The sequence below is a fragment of the Stegastes partitus genome, unplaced genomic scaffold (genome assembly GCF_000690725.1).
Source record: "Stegastes partitus isolate 25-593 unplaced genomic scaffold, Stegastes_partitus-1.0.2 Scaffold272, whole genome shotgun sequence".
NCBI classification, from domain to species: domain Eukaryota; kingdom Metazoa; phylum Chordata; class Actinopteri; family Pomacentridae; genus Stegastes; species Stegastes partitus.
This window is the reverse complement of record NW_007578003.1, coordinates 196,506-212,334: the sequence shown is the minus strand read 5'-3', so window position 1 is coordinate 212,334 and position 15,829 is coordinate 196,506. Positions and strand designations below refer to the sequence as shown.

The 15,829-nt window shown below is 41.9% G+C and overlaps 1 protein-coding gene across 1 annotated transcript in view; it reads right to left on the bottom strand.

Moving 5' to 3' along the window:
* Positions 1 to 8,831, bottom strand: part of add3a (adducin 3 (gamma) a) — an 82,776-nt gene extending 73,945 nt beyond the window's left edge. The window contains exon 1 of the mRNA XM_008282443.1: positions 8,715 to 8,831. The gene's annotated coding sequence lies outside the window, so the exon portion shown is untranslated. The remainder of the gene's footprint in view (positions 1 to 8,714) is intronic.
* Positions 8,832 to 15,829: the final 6,998 nt, after the last annotated feature.

Below are 15,829 nucleotides of genomic sequence, written 5' to 3'. Positions count from 1 at the left end.
TTCTCCTGGCCTGCGCTTCACCTTCATTAGAAGCACATTACGAAATCAGACAGTGTGTTTTATTACAGATGTGTCAGCGGCGGGGAACACCCAGCTCACTGCCAGGACTCTGTTTAGATTTCAGATCTCGTAAGTTGTGTTTTTCTTTCCCTCTCAACCCGAGACCAGCTGCAGAGGAAATGACAATACAAAGGGAAAACAACAGAGATTCATAACATCTCCTCCCACCTACCGACGACCGTTCATTTCTCTTTTTTCTGTCTGTACAGTGGTTCTACCTCCCACCCCCAGTTCTAAATCTGCACTTCTACTTGTTTCATCTAAAAGGTGAAACAACCCCTGACCCATGAAATTGATACGTGCTCTGTCTTGCACAAACCCAGGAAGCTCACGCACTCGTGCAGATTTGGTTTCTCCTCTCCTTTCCCTCTTTGGACCCCATCCTCTCTCACGCACAAGGAATCTGGGATGTGTTCTACCTCTAGCCCACAATGATTAGTAGGCTTTGGGGCGTGGACCCACAGAACTCCCCCAGACTTGCAATGTGCGTTCTTAATGCCTGAATGCAATCAAGATCCTTGTCTGTTCCTGAACAGTTTTCCTCATGGCTCTGGCCGTTCATGTATCTTTTTAGGTGCTTCCCTTTAATTTTATCCACTCCTTTTCTCTGGTTGGGCAACACAGGCGCATGCTAACTTTAAAAACTCCCCTCAACAAAAGAAGCACAAAAGCACATCCTGCCAACAAAGAGCGCTCATGTCGGGTGGATCGGGCTGAGTAAGTAGAATGACAGTATGAATTAGCGATCCTCCAGCCCTAATCCAGTTTGTACAACAAACGTAAGATACAAGAGGATAGAAGCTAATTGTTACAGTCGAGGCACCAGTTCAAGACTAACAGGATTCGCAGAGAATGAGAACCAAGGAAAACAGAAAGAGGATAAAGGTCGGGACTGAAATGTGGTTATTCTTTGAGAAATTCTACTTTGTTTTCCCTTTGGAGAGAAATTTGAATGACAGAATATCTGGATGTGATTCCCTCAATAGCAACTCAACAATCCATTGCAATGAGCTTTTCCCATATAAAGTAAAAAGGAGCTGCCCACTGAAGTAATCGTACAAAACTTTGCACGACTAACTGCTAAAAGTAATTAACTGAAGCTCGTTGTTCTTACCACCAACAAACAACCTGCACTTTTCCCTGAATTCACTTGACTGCTTTAGTTAAATCCATATCTCAACACAATACAGCCTCAAAATTCAAAGACAAAAGGTGTCCTCGCACGTCTTACACCATCATACTCAGTGTTTTTCTTGTAGTTTAATCATAGCAGCTGGACTTACTTGAGTTTCTTGAAGACGTTTCACCTCTCATCCAAGAGGCTTCATCAGTTCTGACTGACTAGTTGGGAGTTCCTTATATTCTTTAGGAGCCATTAACCCGTCTCTACTCTGAAATTTCACCTGTTGTGCTTCAATAAATTGGTGGAGACCCCCTAAAAAGCCTGTGGCTGTGGTAAACACTCTCTGCTTTAGTGACTAGATTTGGTTATAGCCAAACATCCAACCACAGCTGGTTCCAGCTCTGAGATCTTCAGCTCCACTCTGATGCAATTCCCTTGATGGGAGGTGTGGGACGTCAAACTGGAGTCCCTACTCACTGAGCTCTGCTCATATATCCACTTCTGGACAGGAGAAACCCCATCCTGATTTCATAAATACTTCCAGGCTTTAGTTAAGGAGAAGGGGCGAAGGAAAGAAATGAAAAAAGGAAAGAGATTTACGGGGAAATTACGAGTCTGTGTCCTCGGTCTCCTCACCACCCGAGTCAATATTTGCCAGGACAGAGAAGCTTCCCACTGAATGATGAAGTCTCTGCTTTTGGACTAGGTTAGTGCACCCCAGTGATATGCTGGAAGTTTCTTTATATGCGTGTGTGCTGGGTGGTTGATATTAGTTTTAGTTGTGCAGAACTGACAAGGCTGGGATGAGTAAAGCAATATCCCTCTTCCTGTGCTCCACTCTCCCTCTTACGATCCGTCAACCTGCCACACATCACATTACACTGAGCTGGAGGTTCCTGCACAAATGTCACATCTGGAACAAGCAGACAATTTGTCAAAAACATTCTCCCTTCTCGCTTTTCTGTGAAATTCTTGCTTTCTTCTCAGAGTTCAGAGCACATGCTTTCATTCTTTTATTGTTCTTTTTCTTTTCTTTCTAAATGAGAAGTTCAGAAGACTCGTTCGTTGCAGACTTTCTTCCAGGGGTTTGAGAAATTAGCACTCGTTACCTGGCATTTGTTATCAATTACAGTGAAAGTCAGTAGAGCGTTAAAAGTTGCAATAAAAAGCTCATAAAACACCTTTCAAACTGTTTGTTCCCTTTCTCCCACTAACCACAGTTACAGAATGGCTGCTGAGTGCTGATTTCTTACACGACTCCAGAATAACACTACAAACTACTGCTGAATAAAGTCTTAAGCCAGCTTTGTACAAAAAAAAGGAGAAATTCCTCAGCTTATCTGGTGCAAGACACATGATAGCCCCTGTGATTCAGCCCTCGTCTGCTGTTATCACTGCCAAGAGAAGGAGTGAAGAGACACTGAATATAAACTGCAAATATCAGATAATACAAAACAGACTTCATCTGCAGATTAAACTATTCACTCTGCATCTCAGGTGAAAGGTGAAGCACAGATTTAGGGATGCAAATAAGCAAAGAGTAAGAACAAGAAGGGGATAAACCAAAGTTAATAACAAAGGCGAACTTGGACAGTAAGGAAATTAAAGGTTGGGCGTAACTGCAGGGAAGAAATGACCTGTTGCATTATATCCTCAAAGCCTTTGACAAAAGACACACTCACCGTGCCTTTCAGTTTTTAATCATGCGCAGTCTTAGTATTTATCTTCTTCCATGGCCTCTACACTCCCATGTCGACAGTGTTTAAGGGACGGGATTTGTAAATATTCAGATTATATCAGGAATCAGGCCAAGCACGGAGTTCCTGGTGCACAAGTGGGAGGAGACGCGCAAACCGTTGGGAGTTTCATTCAAATGGAGCAGCGCAAAGTTGAGCTGCTGGTATTTTAGCAGAAAAACCGTCTTGGAATTTGCACTGAGAATAAACGTCTCAGAACGACGTCTGCAATCTGTCATCTGTTTCAGAGCCAATGTGCAGCAATTATGGAATAATGCTGAAAATGTAAATACACCATAGTAATTTATCAATCCTCTAATCCCCTAAGCGAGTCCACTGGTTTAAACCGCCATAAAAAAAAAACAACTTTTTCACATAAATCAGGCTGATCTGTTGAGTCTCAGTGTTCTGTTGTTTATATGACAGGTCTTGAATTACAGCCATCCTTTGCATCAGTGCATTTCAGGTATTATTACCGATGAGGCGCAAACGCTGTTGTTGTATTTTACCACATGATGCGAGTATTTACAATGTGGGATGTAGCAGAAGTATTGATGAGCTCATATAAATGGCTTCATCAACAGTTAAAAAAGTAGTTCTTATTACCATTGTACAAGTTAAATAAAAATCTGCACCATCTGTCTACCTGCTCAGGTCATGACACTCTGCAGCAGCTGCTTGCCAGCGATGAGACCAATAATGTGAGTGGCTGAGAGTGAAACTTTTAATAACCCCGCTATCTGATTTATATTCAACTTCTGTCAGCCCTTTTACACTTTGTGCTGCTGCAATTTTATGAATAAAAAGAGCAGGTGCACTTTCTTTTTTCCACAGTCAAAGACATACAGCTCGTCCCTGCGTCCCTGCAAGGATAAAATTAATAGGGTCCATAATGTAGAAGACAGGGTCGTGTCGCAACTCGAAGAAGCATCTTAAGAATTAAATCAGCCACTTTAATGATTGCACAATAAAGCAAGAAGCAGAAGGTGTAAGGCCTCTGTGTGTATGACTGGAATGCACAGTGCAGGAAAATCATTAACGATTCAAATATTGCAACCTTAAATACGCCTTTGCAACCCATTTAAGGTGCATAGAAAAAGCTGCACAAGTACTATTTGGCATTTATGAGACGACAAAAACAGGTGCTTCATGATTCTCTCTTTTTCAAACAACTGTGAGATCCAGTTTTAGTGGCATCTTATTACAGAAACATGTCAGCAGAACCAGTCAGTTGGTGAAGACACATTCAGAAACCTTTCCCATGAACTGTGAACTGGCCAGAGCAGTCTATAAAAAGTGTTGCGAGAAGTTAAAAACGTTACCGGCTTCACCCCTTGAACCTCAGCTGACTGTGGTCAAGGCCGACTGGGAGCCTCGGGGTTAGAAAGGTCTGACCACCGCCGGGCAAAGAGCAAACCAGGCATTCGCTCATTTAACTCAAGAGGATTTTGCATTTCAATATACAATTGATTTTAATATCAGTGTTCTGTTTAGTCCTTCTCTCATACATGAATTCAACTGCGGCAGTAAATCAAACAGCAAAAACCACATGGCATCCATCCTTCTTCTTAGGGGGCGTTTCCAGGAATCTGACTCGGTAACATGCCGTAACATGATTAAACATCAGAGGGAGAGAACAAAAAGGAGTCAATCAGCCTATGTAAACAAAACACAAGATCAGAATTTAAGCTTGGAGGAAATTGAGGATCAGATATACTTGTCCATGTGAATATTAAAACTAGAAAGATGAGAATGATCTAGACTGTAAAAAAAAAAATAAAAAAAAAAAATCATCCATTGGCACTACTGGTTCAAACATGTTATATTCCTGCTTTACTTTCTGCAAAAAATAAATGTTAGTTCAAACAATGAGTCGACATGTACGTTCACACCAAGATGTTTTCATTTCAAATCAGCGCTTTCAAATGAAAACCATCTCCATGTGGAAGAGCATGCTAGCACAGTTTCAGAAAACAACTTCGGTGCAAATGAACACGACCACTTATGTACAATGGGAATGTGGGTGCGGATGTAAATATGAAGCAGAGGGAGGGCTGCTGCAGAAAAACAGCAGCGGCACAGAGTAAAACCAGAGTTTTCCTTCACGTAGCAGTTGCTGTGACAGACAACAAGATCAGCAACGCCTGTAGTTCATTATCATCGTTGAATTAACTACTGAAACTCAACAGGATCGTAACCACTAAGACAATGACGCGTAGTGACAACTGAAGCCAAATCAGAAATGAGTGTCCACATCATCAATTGCAAAACTCACAATTTCAGGAGTCCTAAAATGCCGGAGAAGTGTTACCGCTAGGTGTAAATCATGCACTTTACAATGAAAGTGTATTAGTGTGGCCTACCTGTGCTGGGCTGAAATGTGTGCAGCCCCCTTTTGTGAGCTCACGTGGGACCAAGCCCGTATACATTTGGTTTAACTTAGAGCTGGAACGCGGTGTTCAATCAGAACCAAATCGCAATCATCTAACACAACCATAAACGGTTCAGAGCTTTCATTACTCAGAATCTGATTTTCTTCACTCAGTGAGCCAACGGGTCCGATCCACAGAATTTGAGTGTGGACGTTTATACAAATAATTAAGGGCAATTTTTTTTTAATTTTTTTTTTAAAGTACAAATTTAAACCATGTACACACATATATACGCAACACATATGTGCGTAGACTTAGACTGTGGTTGGGAAGGACTTTCTTGAAATTGAGTTCAGCTGACTGGGACAGCTGGAAACCATGCTGTATGACATAATGGTGGAAAGGCTAGCCAAGCTATTTAACACACACACACACACACACACACACAAATTACATAAACTAGTCATTTGAAACACAAGTTAGAAAGAAAAGTGACACCCATCTCTTTAATAATATGACAATCTCATTCCTATCTTTTATAAAACACACATTCACTCACACACACTCACACTCACAAACACACACACCCACACACACACACACACACACAGCCCATCATCCCTCCCTAAGTGGAAACATAAGGAGAGGAACTAGAGGGGTGCTCAGGTCACCGAGGCTGATTGAGACACCAGGACAATACTTGAGCATCACAGGAATCTCTGTCCACCTCCTCAGCTACAGCGTGTGGGTGGGAAAGTCAATTCTTCTGCTAACTTTTAAAAATCAAACTACACGGTCGAAGTGCAGCGAGTCACACGTAAGATTGAGAAATCTGTCTTGACTTCCTACAAAGACAGATCTCAAAACTCTGACCCGAGAGCAGGCATGTGGTGTTAAATTCACATGGATACAAGAAAAAGAAAAAAAAAAAATGCCTGGAGAGCGGAAATCAAGGCCAGCAGGACTGAAAAATCATTCGGCCTGAAGCAGCAACATTTTCTTCAAGGGCCCGGCACACAAAGTCATGCAACAATGTGGAAAAAAAAACCTCAGAGAAGACCAAACAAAGCCTGTAGCAAGGGTGCTGTTTTATTGCTTTTCTGCAAAAGAACTCTGGACAAATATTTGATTAGACGTTTCAAGATTCGTTAGAGGACCAAGGCCATCGCCATGGCAGCGAGCAGCATGTGTAATAATGATAATAATCTCCTCCACTCATAGAGTTGAATCTCAAAGCACGGGACTTTGGATTTGACAGAATGTTTTACACTTTGTAAGAGCATGCAAAGCCTCGATCATGCACCTTTTGTTTCTTCATTAAGGGTCACTGAAGTCAAAATATGTGTTTTACTGGTGAATTTTAGATCAATCATTCGATCAATGATAGGTTAACAAAGTGCCTTAAACCTACTTTTCATTCGTAATATGTTAGCTAAAGTCATGTTTCCCTTGATGAAGACTGCTTATTCTAAGTTCTGATAAGACAACAGAGGAAAGTGAGTGAGGAGTTTACTGCAGGTGTCTGTGTTGCTGATGGGAATCGAAAAGACTTCATCGTTTCTGCACTGAGGAGACAAACCTGACAGTAAGTCGGGCTTTATTGGGCAAAAGCTGGGAAAGTATTTCTGCTGTGATGACAGGGAGGAAGCCAACCAAAAAGTTAATTTTGTCAGGTTAATTCTGTATGGATTGACATTTTGAAGCTTTGTTGGCTCGTCCCAACCCAGAACACATACACATATTTGTGTTTGCACAGCAGGACGGGCTGTAGCTGCTCCTAAAGCAAAATCACGGTTTCAGTATTTAGCAGAAATGTTTTTCTGATATGGATGTTAAATACAGATGTGCACGCAGTTTTTATACTTTCATATTTTAAGGTGGCCATCAGTCAGCTGCTTAGAGGCTGTTTCTGAAAGGCCAGATGTGAGTTTTTAGCAACATGAACATAAGTTATACAGTAAGGTATAAGCTAATTACAAACTGGATTGTAGCGCAGTGTCAGTAATTATTCCTGAGAGATGTAAAGCCTTCCGGGTCGCAAGCACAGTGGTCAGACATGGCATAGGATATCTGGAGATTTTAGAACTTCCAACTGTGTTAATCGATGGAAAGCAAATACAAATCAAGGCACCTCCAAAGTCCGGCAGTGATCACTTCAGCTACAACTCCCTTAACGATGAACTATAAAGGCTTGGATAATGCCACCGCTTCTTCTCAACACAAGCATTCAGTTTGTTGGTGCAGTCCGAATGTTCGCAATTCATGCTGACGTTCACAAACTTGCTGCTGATCGTTGCAAGTTGAAATTTTGCATCACCTGAAAAATGACTGCAACACAAACAAGATTCAACTTGGCCGTAAACCTTCCTCAAACACACTGTTGCAGCTCTTTGCCAGATAAACTGCAATGCAATGTGAAAGATTTGTATCAAAAATCTGTTGGGTTGAAAACCGACATGCATGAGCTGAAATGGCTACAGGTTGTTGTGTTTAAGAAAACAAAACATCCCTGGTCACGCAAAACACCTCAAGCAATATAGATCTAACTGTAAGCAGCAAATTCAGGGCTGGCAAACAAAAAAACAACATGAGCAACCAAACCACAGGCTTTCCCATCAGTCGGTTATCCAACCATGAAAGGGGGCCTTTCATAGGAGCACCCAGAAAACAACAGTCAGAAATAGAAAACAAGCCGCTCCTGATGTCTCCATATCGCTGTTCAATCAACAGTAAACGGACACCTATGAAAAGACAGATTCACTCAAGCGCTTGACCGCATTGCTCCCTTGGAGGATAAAGGCTGAGATGGGGGCTATTGGATTGGGAAGCAAATTTAGACATCCTCAACCTTTAACACACATCTTGACACATGCAGGAGACTAAACACAGGTGATCGCTCATCTCTTATCAATGTGAGACAGATGCAAGAAAACCCAGCCCCCCTCTGCAAACTGCAAAGCGCATGAAGCGACCCCCCGCCGCCTCCCCATACGCATGCTGACACTTGAGAGGGCGGCACCTCTCCTGTGCACACAGAAAGCCATCTCGGGCCCATTCAAAGCCCCCTGCTCTATTCTTCTCCACAGTAAAAAAAAGAACTCTCAATCTGAAAGGAGGGAAAAGGGCCTCTGCTATTTCATTTAGCGTGCCACTACGGCAAGTGTCTTGAAGTTTGAAAAACTTTTGTGCACGAGCTACAAATAAAACAAATTCAACTTTGCAAAGGAGTTCATCACAGGTTTGCAGACTTTTTCTTGTCGGCTCGGGGGAATGTCACAGAATCAACAAAATTGTCCAGCAGTGATACAGCAGCCTTGACGATGGGGAACACAGCATCCATTCATTCACAGAAAACACACACACAGTGGCACAAACCGTCCCACATTAAAAAAAAAAGCTTCAATCGGAAAACCCCGTACGAACCTGCTGCACAGTTAAACAAGAGTGCTGCCTCCAAAATCTTCCTCTTCACCAGACGGCCGGGATCCACCTGCACTGCAGCGAGTCCTCTCTGCCTGTGCTGCTCTCGCTCTCTCTCTCTAACACGCCTCTCCCATTGTAGCCCAGCGCAGTGTAAAACTGTTGCGTCGGCTGCCCTCTTTCCTTCACGCTCCTCCTACAGTGTCTCCCCTCCTTTTTTTTTTTTTTTTTTTCCTTTAGCGCTCTTCCTTCCAAAAGCCGGAGCCACTGTCTGGTAGAAAACACACCGTATCTGCTTGCAGGAGCTGCAGAGGACTGGCCGGCATGAGGAAAAGGGGGGAAACTGTGAATTCAGAGGGTGCTGATAGTGGTCGGAGAGGGAAAGGGGGGAGGGGAGAACCTGATTTAAATTCACACACACAGGAGGGAGATGACAGGGTCTTTTGCCCTCAGGGTGCCTCACTGATCTTTTGTGAAAAAGCTGTAAGACCTTCAAAGGTGTTTTTTTTTTCTTCCTTTCAGAACTCTGTACTGATTTCAGAACAAAGAGAGCATTCAAAGAAAATGAAACACCATAAATTACTCTTTAATTTACTCTGTTGTTTACCTTCCTTCCTAAAGACCAAACTTTTAATTTTGCAAAAAGTTCACAAAGTCCTGAGCGAAGCAGAAAAAAATGCCACAGCCTTCCCCTTCTTCCCCTCCGCTGAACGGTCCCTCCCTCCCCATTACTCCTCCAAAAGACATCCAGCACTTTCCCTGATAGCAGCTTAACAACCTCCTCATGAGAGGAATCTCCTTGCACACAAAAGAGTCTGGAGAAGGATTTGACCAAAACAAAGAAAGGAGGGAGGTGCTGGTATTTAGAGAACCGGAGGATTTGGAAAAAAATGTCAAGAACGCTGAATATATTGTGAGAATTTCTGCGCGTCCTTGAGTTTCATGAAAGTACTTCACCATCTTCCTGAGAAGACTCTCATGTCTGCATGTGAAGCCAGCAGGTGGATATAGACGACAAAAATGTTAAATACTACTTCTGGCTCGACATTATGGGGCCTTTACTGTATTTTTGTATAAATTTGAGTAGATTTACGATGACATTTTAGTGCTATAATCGCTGAGGTTAGGTCAATTTGTTAACCGGGGTGATATAAATAGAGGCAAGGAGGGTGACATTAAATTAGCATGTGAAAGGCTCCCTCGCTGACTTCACACTGACGGGGCTATCTGTGGAAAGTTCAACATTCCTGCTCTGCTAACTTCCACACCTCCCAACACACCCTCACATGCTGCAGACCATTATGGACTTTCATTAGCAAGCCTTCAACCGACTGTAAAAAATATCACTCCTGATGAAATGCACTGTCCCCGAGACGTTTCTCTAAGCTCCCAAATGGGAATCGCCTGACGTTTAACTTCCCTCATGTAAAGGAAAATTGTTGGTGTGTGTAATTTATGGTCGACCAGAGCAACAAACAAATCTCAGATGAAGTTTTAATTGCTGCTTCCTTGAAAAATGCTCGACTTTATTGCTGACTAGCACAGAAAAAAAAAAAAGAGGGGGGCAGACAATAATTATAGGAAGCAAAAATACAAGATGGTGTCCGTACTCGGGAAGCAAGTGAGCCAGCTGAGACTAAATCAATTCTGAATCAATTATTCAAGCAGAGAGAGGAGGATCATGGGGAGACACGAGTCCGCCAAGCTACTGTATATCCAGCTGTCAGTCTCTAAGTGGCAGGGATTCCCCGCTTGTCTGTGCGGCGAGCGCGGTTTTACGTTTGTCTAACCACGTCTAGGATGAGAGGATCAATCCCTCGTGAAAGCTGAAAGCAGTGAATCTCCCACATTGGAAACTATTTACAAGTAGTTGTGGTGTGTTCAAGCTGCACTGGAATAAACGGAATCCTCAGTCAGGAATCATTTGTCGTTGACAGCTCGCGTTTTGCAGAAAAATCTCAAATCTGCCTTTAAGAACACCTCATGCACGTATTTAATAAACAGCATCTTACACGCAAGAACAAGCCGTGCATCTATTCTCACAGCCTTTCTTAGACGGCGCATACCTGTCCCAGAATAAACCTCGCCCTCTGGCCTCCTCCGGCATAGCTGAGCCCGAATGCCTGGTCTAACATTAGCACATATTTGAGTGAAATGTGCAGGGGGGCTCGGCGGTCTCCGTGGCTTAAAACGGGGATGCACGTGTAGATTATTTATGAGCGGGATTGCTGGTTGTAAATTTCTACAATGCCTCTTTTATGGAGGGGAAGGAGGAAGACGGAGCAGTTCACGTCGCAAATGACATGCATGCTGTATTGTTAATAAGCATTTACGCTCGTAGGGAGTTTTATAGTTGAAGTAAAGCAGGATGAGACATGAAGGTGTAAATTTATGATGGTTTGTAATTCTGTGCCTGCACACGTGTCAGACTGTGCGTATAAATCAGCAAACTGTGCAACACTTTTCTGTCAGTGTCTGTCTGTTATTACTGATTTAGGATTAGGATCATGATATGATATTGTGTAACTGTAGACTTGACAACTCTACAGTTTACATGTATGATCTTTATGGTGTATGTTGCTGACACAGCCTACTTAAGACACTCTTCTCAGTCCTCCATCTACACAAAAACAAGTTGATGCATTCGAAAATGAGACATCAGCATTTTTGAAGTGTTTATTCTATAGACGGTTTCTGTCCTTGACATTCTGAACCACTGCTACATTTGAAAACATTGTTGAGGTTGACATGTCATTGTTATTTTGTCATTCGTTCCATTTTGACCCACAATAACTAACACTTGGATATGCTTCGCTCTTCTTTCCACTGCTACATATGACTAATATGCACAATTTTCTTATTAAAAACAACAAAGTACAGAGCCAGGAGCACAGAAAAATACTCACAGAACTGCAGTATCAACAAGAACAAAACAGCAGTAGTTTTTCTCCGAATATATTCTTTTGAAAGAGAACAAAATGTGCACATAAATCAGATAAAATGGCAAAAAAAAAAGCTTCTCTACCCTGAATCCAACTTTGTGTAAGAACAGTGTATGAACCCAGTCTACTCCCTGCAAACACGAGAGGATCACGATGCAATGCAAACGCTGACGCAAGCTCAAAATCCCCTGAAAAACCCAGAGGAAGTGCTAGGATTCACCTGCAGAAGCCTGCAGTGGCCTACTGGCCTACGTCCAGCACTGAAAATTAAGTCTGGCTGAGGAACAGAGCAGCAAGAACTATTACAGTGATTTGGTGCGTTTGTCGTACTGAAACATGAGTCACATATTGTCAAAGTGCACAGATGATGCAGAAAGCAGCAGGAAAGTATTGTGTTTGTGTCTGACTGTTTGCACCAGACAAGAAAATGAGGCATATCACAGCAGTGGCTGATACTACAAATAGGCCTGTAACAATGTCTGACTAAATGTTTTTAGAAAAATATTTTCCATTTTTTGAACCACCACCAGGAGCCTGCAAGGTTTATTACTTCCTAGCCACAGCGGTCAACAAAATATATCCTTTAAAAAATGATCCATGAATAAATGTCAGACTGCAATAATTAAACCTGACAAAATGCCCTCTAAGCTTTATGAATCATCCAGATTTACTTTTCCGTGTTTGTTCACAGAATTCAGTCCACTTCTGTTCTGAGGTGACTGAAAGCCACAACCGAAAGCTCAGGGAGGAACCTGAGGAAGGTCATGCACAATATACTAACACAATATTTCACTGTAGCCCACAAACTGCTACTCTGTGTGACCTGTACACAGTGTGAGACCCTGATCGATCCTTTCTCTTTGTCAGCAATAATTTAGAATTATAACAAATTAATGGAGTCACTGCTGCTCTGCGTGTAAATATACACAATTCTCACTTTGGAGACACTGGTGGATCCTGTCTGACACTGCAGGTATTCAGTGAACTCTGAAGAAATCGTCCTAAACAGCTGGAAGCAACCATCCTGACAGCTGACCTGTCTGATGTGAATAAAAGTACACCGTGTAAATTGCTGTTAGATCCTGATTGATCCTTTCTCTGTGTCAGAAATAAGTTATAATCATAACTGATTAATGAAGTTACTGGTGTTACGCTGTACGTGAATGCACAAAACTCTGAGGAAATAGTCCTAAACAGCTGGAAGCAACCAGCTAAACGACCACTCTACGTGGCAGCTCACCTGTCTGTTGTGAAGACATGCAGGCTGACACAGTGTGACTTGCGATCGGATTCTGGCCGGGACTGATTCACTCTCTATGATCTCTCTGGGATCATTTTTAAAAAATGTAATAATGTTACTAGTGCTGTTGTTCCACTTGTAAAAATGCACGCAACTCTTTGTGTTTCTAGATGCACATATGGACCCTGATGCTGTCTGATGCTGCAGGCATTAAATAAAGTCAGAGGAAATAGTGCTGAGCAGCTGGAAGAAAGCAACCTCAGTTAGTGTGAGGGTCTTACAGAGGGAAAACTCAGATTACATCCATTATTGGTGAGTATTGTTATTACTATAATTATTATTATGGCCAAAAAGTAGGGATATATCGGTGACCACATCAGTATCGGCCGATGTTAGTGTTTTGTCCGATATATCGGTAACAGTCCGATGAACAAATTTAACTGATGATCGTCTAACATTAGTGCCTTCGTCTCTACATTTGATATTGCTGCTATTTCACAGATGTTTGTACTTCAGTGGTCCTGGACTTGAACGTTAAATATGCTAAAATATGTTTTACTTTTGTTACATCATAAAGAAGCCTATGTGGTCTAATCTGGGCTTCTTCTGAATAGTTTCCACCTCCTTACAGTGCGTACTTAAACTCATTTTGTGGTGTGAACAAAACTTGAATATCGACATCGGTAATATCAGTTATCGGCAATATCAGAAATCTTAATATCGGATATTGGCATCAGCCAGAAATTTTAATATCATGCATCACTACCAAAAAGATTTAAATATTTCCAATTTTTTAACCAACATCAGGAGCCTAAAAGGTTTATCTTCTCCTAGTCATAGTGGTCAACAAAATATGGCCTTTAACAAATGATCCATGAATAAATGTCACCCTCTGTAAATAATTAAACCTGACACAATGCCCTCTAAGCTTTATGAATCATCCAGATTTATTTTTCCGTGTTTGTTCACAGAATTCAGTCCACTCCTGTCCTGAGGCTACCTGCCCTGCCAGTATGGGGTGTGGTGACTCCTATGCGGTGGAGGGATGGAGGAGGAGGAGGGAGGGGACTCGCTTAAATTCCTCATGTTGACTTCGACACCATGTGACAGCAGTAAACACAGTTTTTTCACTAATGAGCCCATGTCTGGCACAAGGTCAGGAGGTGCTTATTATGGTCAAAATGTACACGGTTACATGGACTTAAACTTGACAGCGTGACACTCCGGCTCGTCTTCGTTTTAAATTCAATAACTGAAAATTAAAGCTCACGGATCAGCTGAACACCAACTACCGCCATGCAACGGAAGAAATGAACACAGTGGTAGCTTCATAATAATGATGTCAGCTTCAGCAGAAAGCATTAAAGTAATCTAATACAGGCTGCAAAAATATTAAAATTCAACTTCATCCCCCGGAGCGGCCCAGAGGGAGCCGTTAAGACGTAAAGTAAATCTCACACGTATCTGAAGGAGGAGGAGGAGGTTTGGTCTGTGAGACTATATGAGGTCTGGACTTTAAGTCTGCCTGACTCCAGTGGAGACATCGAGGGAGAGATCCACACAAACACAGCTCACTGCCAAACATCATTACTTACAACACCCTCTCCAGCATTTCCACTGCCAGCAGCCAGATTCAATAATGACAATATTAGATAAAAACAACCTCCTTCAAGTTTTTATTTCACTCAACTCTGTCCCGCATTGTAAATTCATTAGGGATGAACTATTGGAAAACACTAGCTTGGACATTTTCTGATGCTTTTTATGCATCAGAACAGGCTGTAAATATCTTGGAATTATTGTGCGGCTCTGTTGTGAATAATGATGAGTAATGGCAGCTGTCGGTACCCTCTAAATCTGAGGGTTTTGGATGAACCAGCTCGTAAAATGAAGCACAATAATGTTTGGATGGTGCACTTACATGGCCAACGCTGGTAATATAATTCTCTATAATACAGACCGAGCCTGTGAGCAGAACTGGGCTGCAACAGAGACAGTAAATAATTTGTAGAGTTATATGTAATTATATTTGCTTGGATGTCTGTTAAGCTCCTCATTTAGTACAAAGAATGGATGCAAAATGAAAGATAATGTAATACATGTTTGCCTTTAAACACTGACCACAAGACAGGACAACAGGGAGGAGATAGATGTGAATACAGCAGTGCAAATGTCATGACTAAATAAGCTCAAGGGGCAACTCACTGTATCCACATATATATCCACGTCTATATGAAGTACTGATAAATGTTGCTAATACTAATCTGCTCACTAGTGTTGCATGGCAAACTGACACTAGAAAAGCATTGCAATGGCTTGAAATTAAAAACAATACCAAATCTAGTAAGAGCAGAACTTCTGATGATGAACACTGATGTGTGACTTTATGGTAGAGTGTGTTTGCAGGCTTTTCATGGCTCCAACCAGTGGCTGCAAACAGCAAGCACTGATGCTGACCATTCACAGGTTGTGAATGAGGCAGATGCATGAAGCGATCTAAAGAGTTATGTTGCTTATGTACCCGAAAATGAATGAAAAAGAAGACACCACGAAGCCTCACAAGATGCTGTAGTTACGCAGATCGAGTGGCCCAGCACATCCAACTCCCATCAGACATGCAAACTTGTACGAACAATATCCATGAGTGTGATATATAATGTAACTACATCACATCCACAAATATTGGTCAAAGAAATGGGAATGTATTTTTTATGTATTTTTATCTTTTTAGCTGACTCACCAATGTAGAGAACATCTCTAAATACAAACACATCATGTCACTGCTAATGTTAACTGTATCATCATTAGCAAGCTGCTGAACATCAGGCCTTCCCACAATTACCAGCATCAGCAATATCAATGATGAATGTATCCACAATCAGTGTAGCTAATAGGAGACACTTTTGTTTCCAATTACATCTATTGCTAGAAAATGA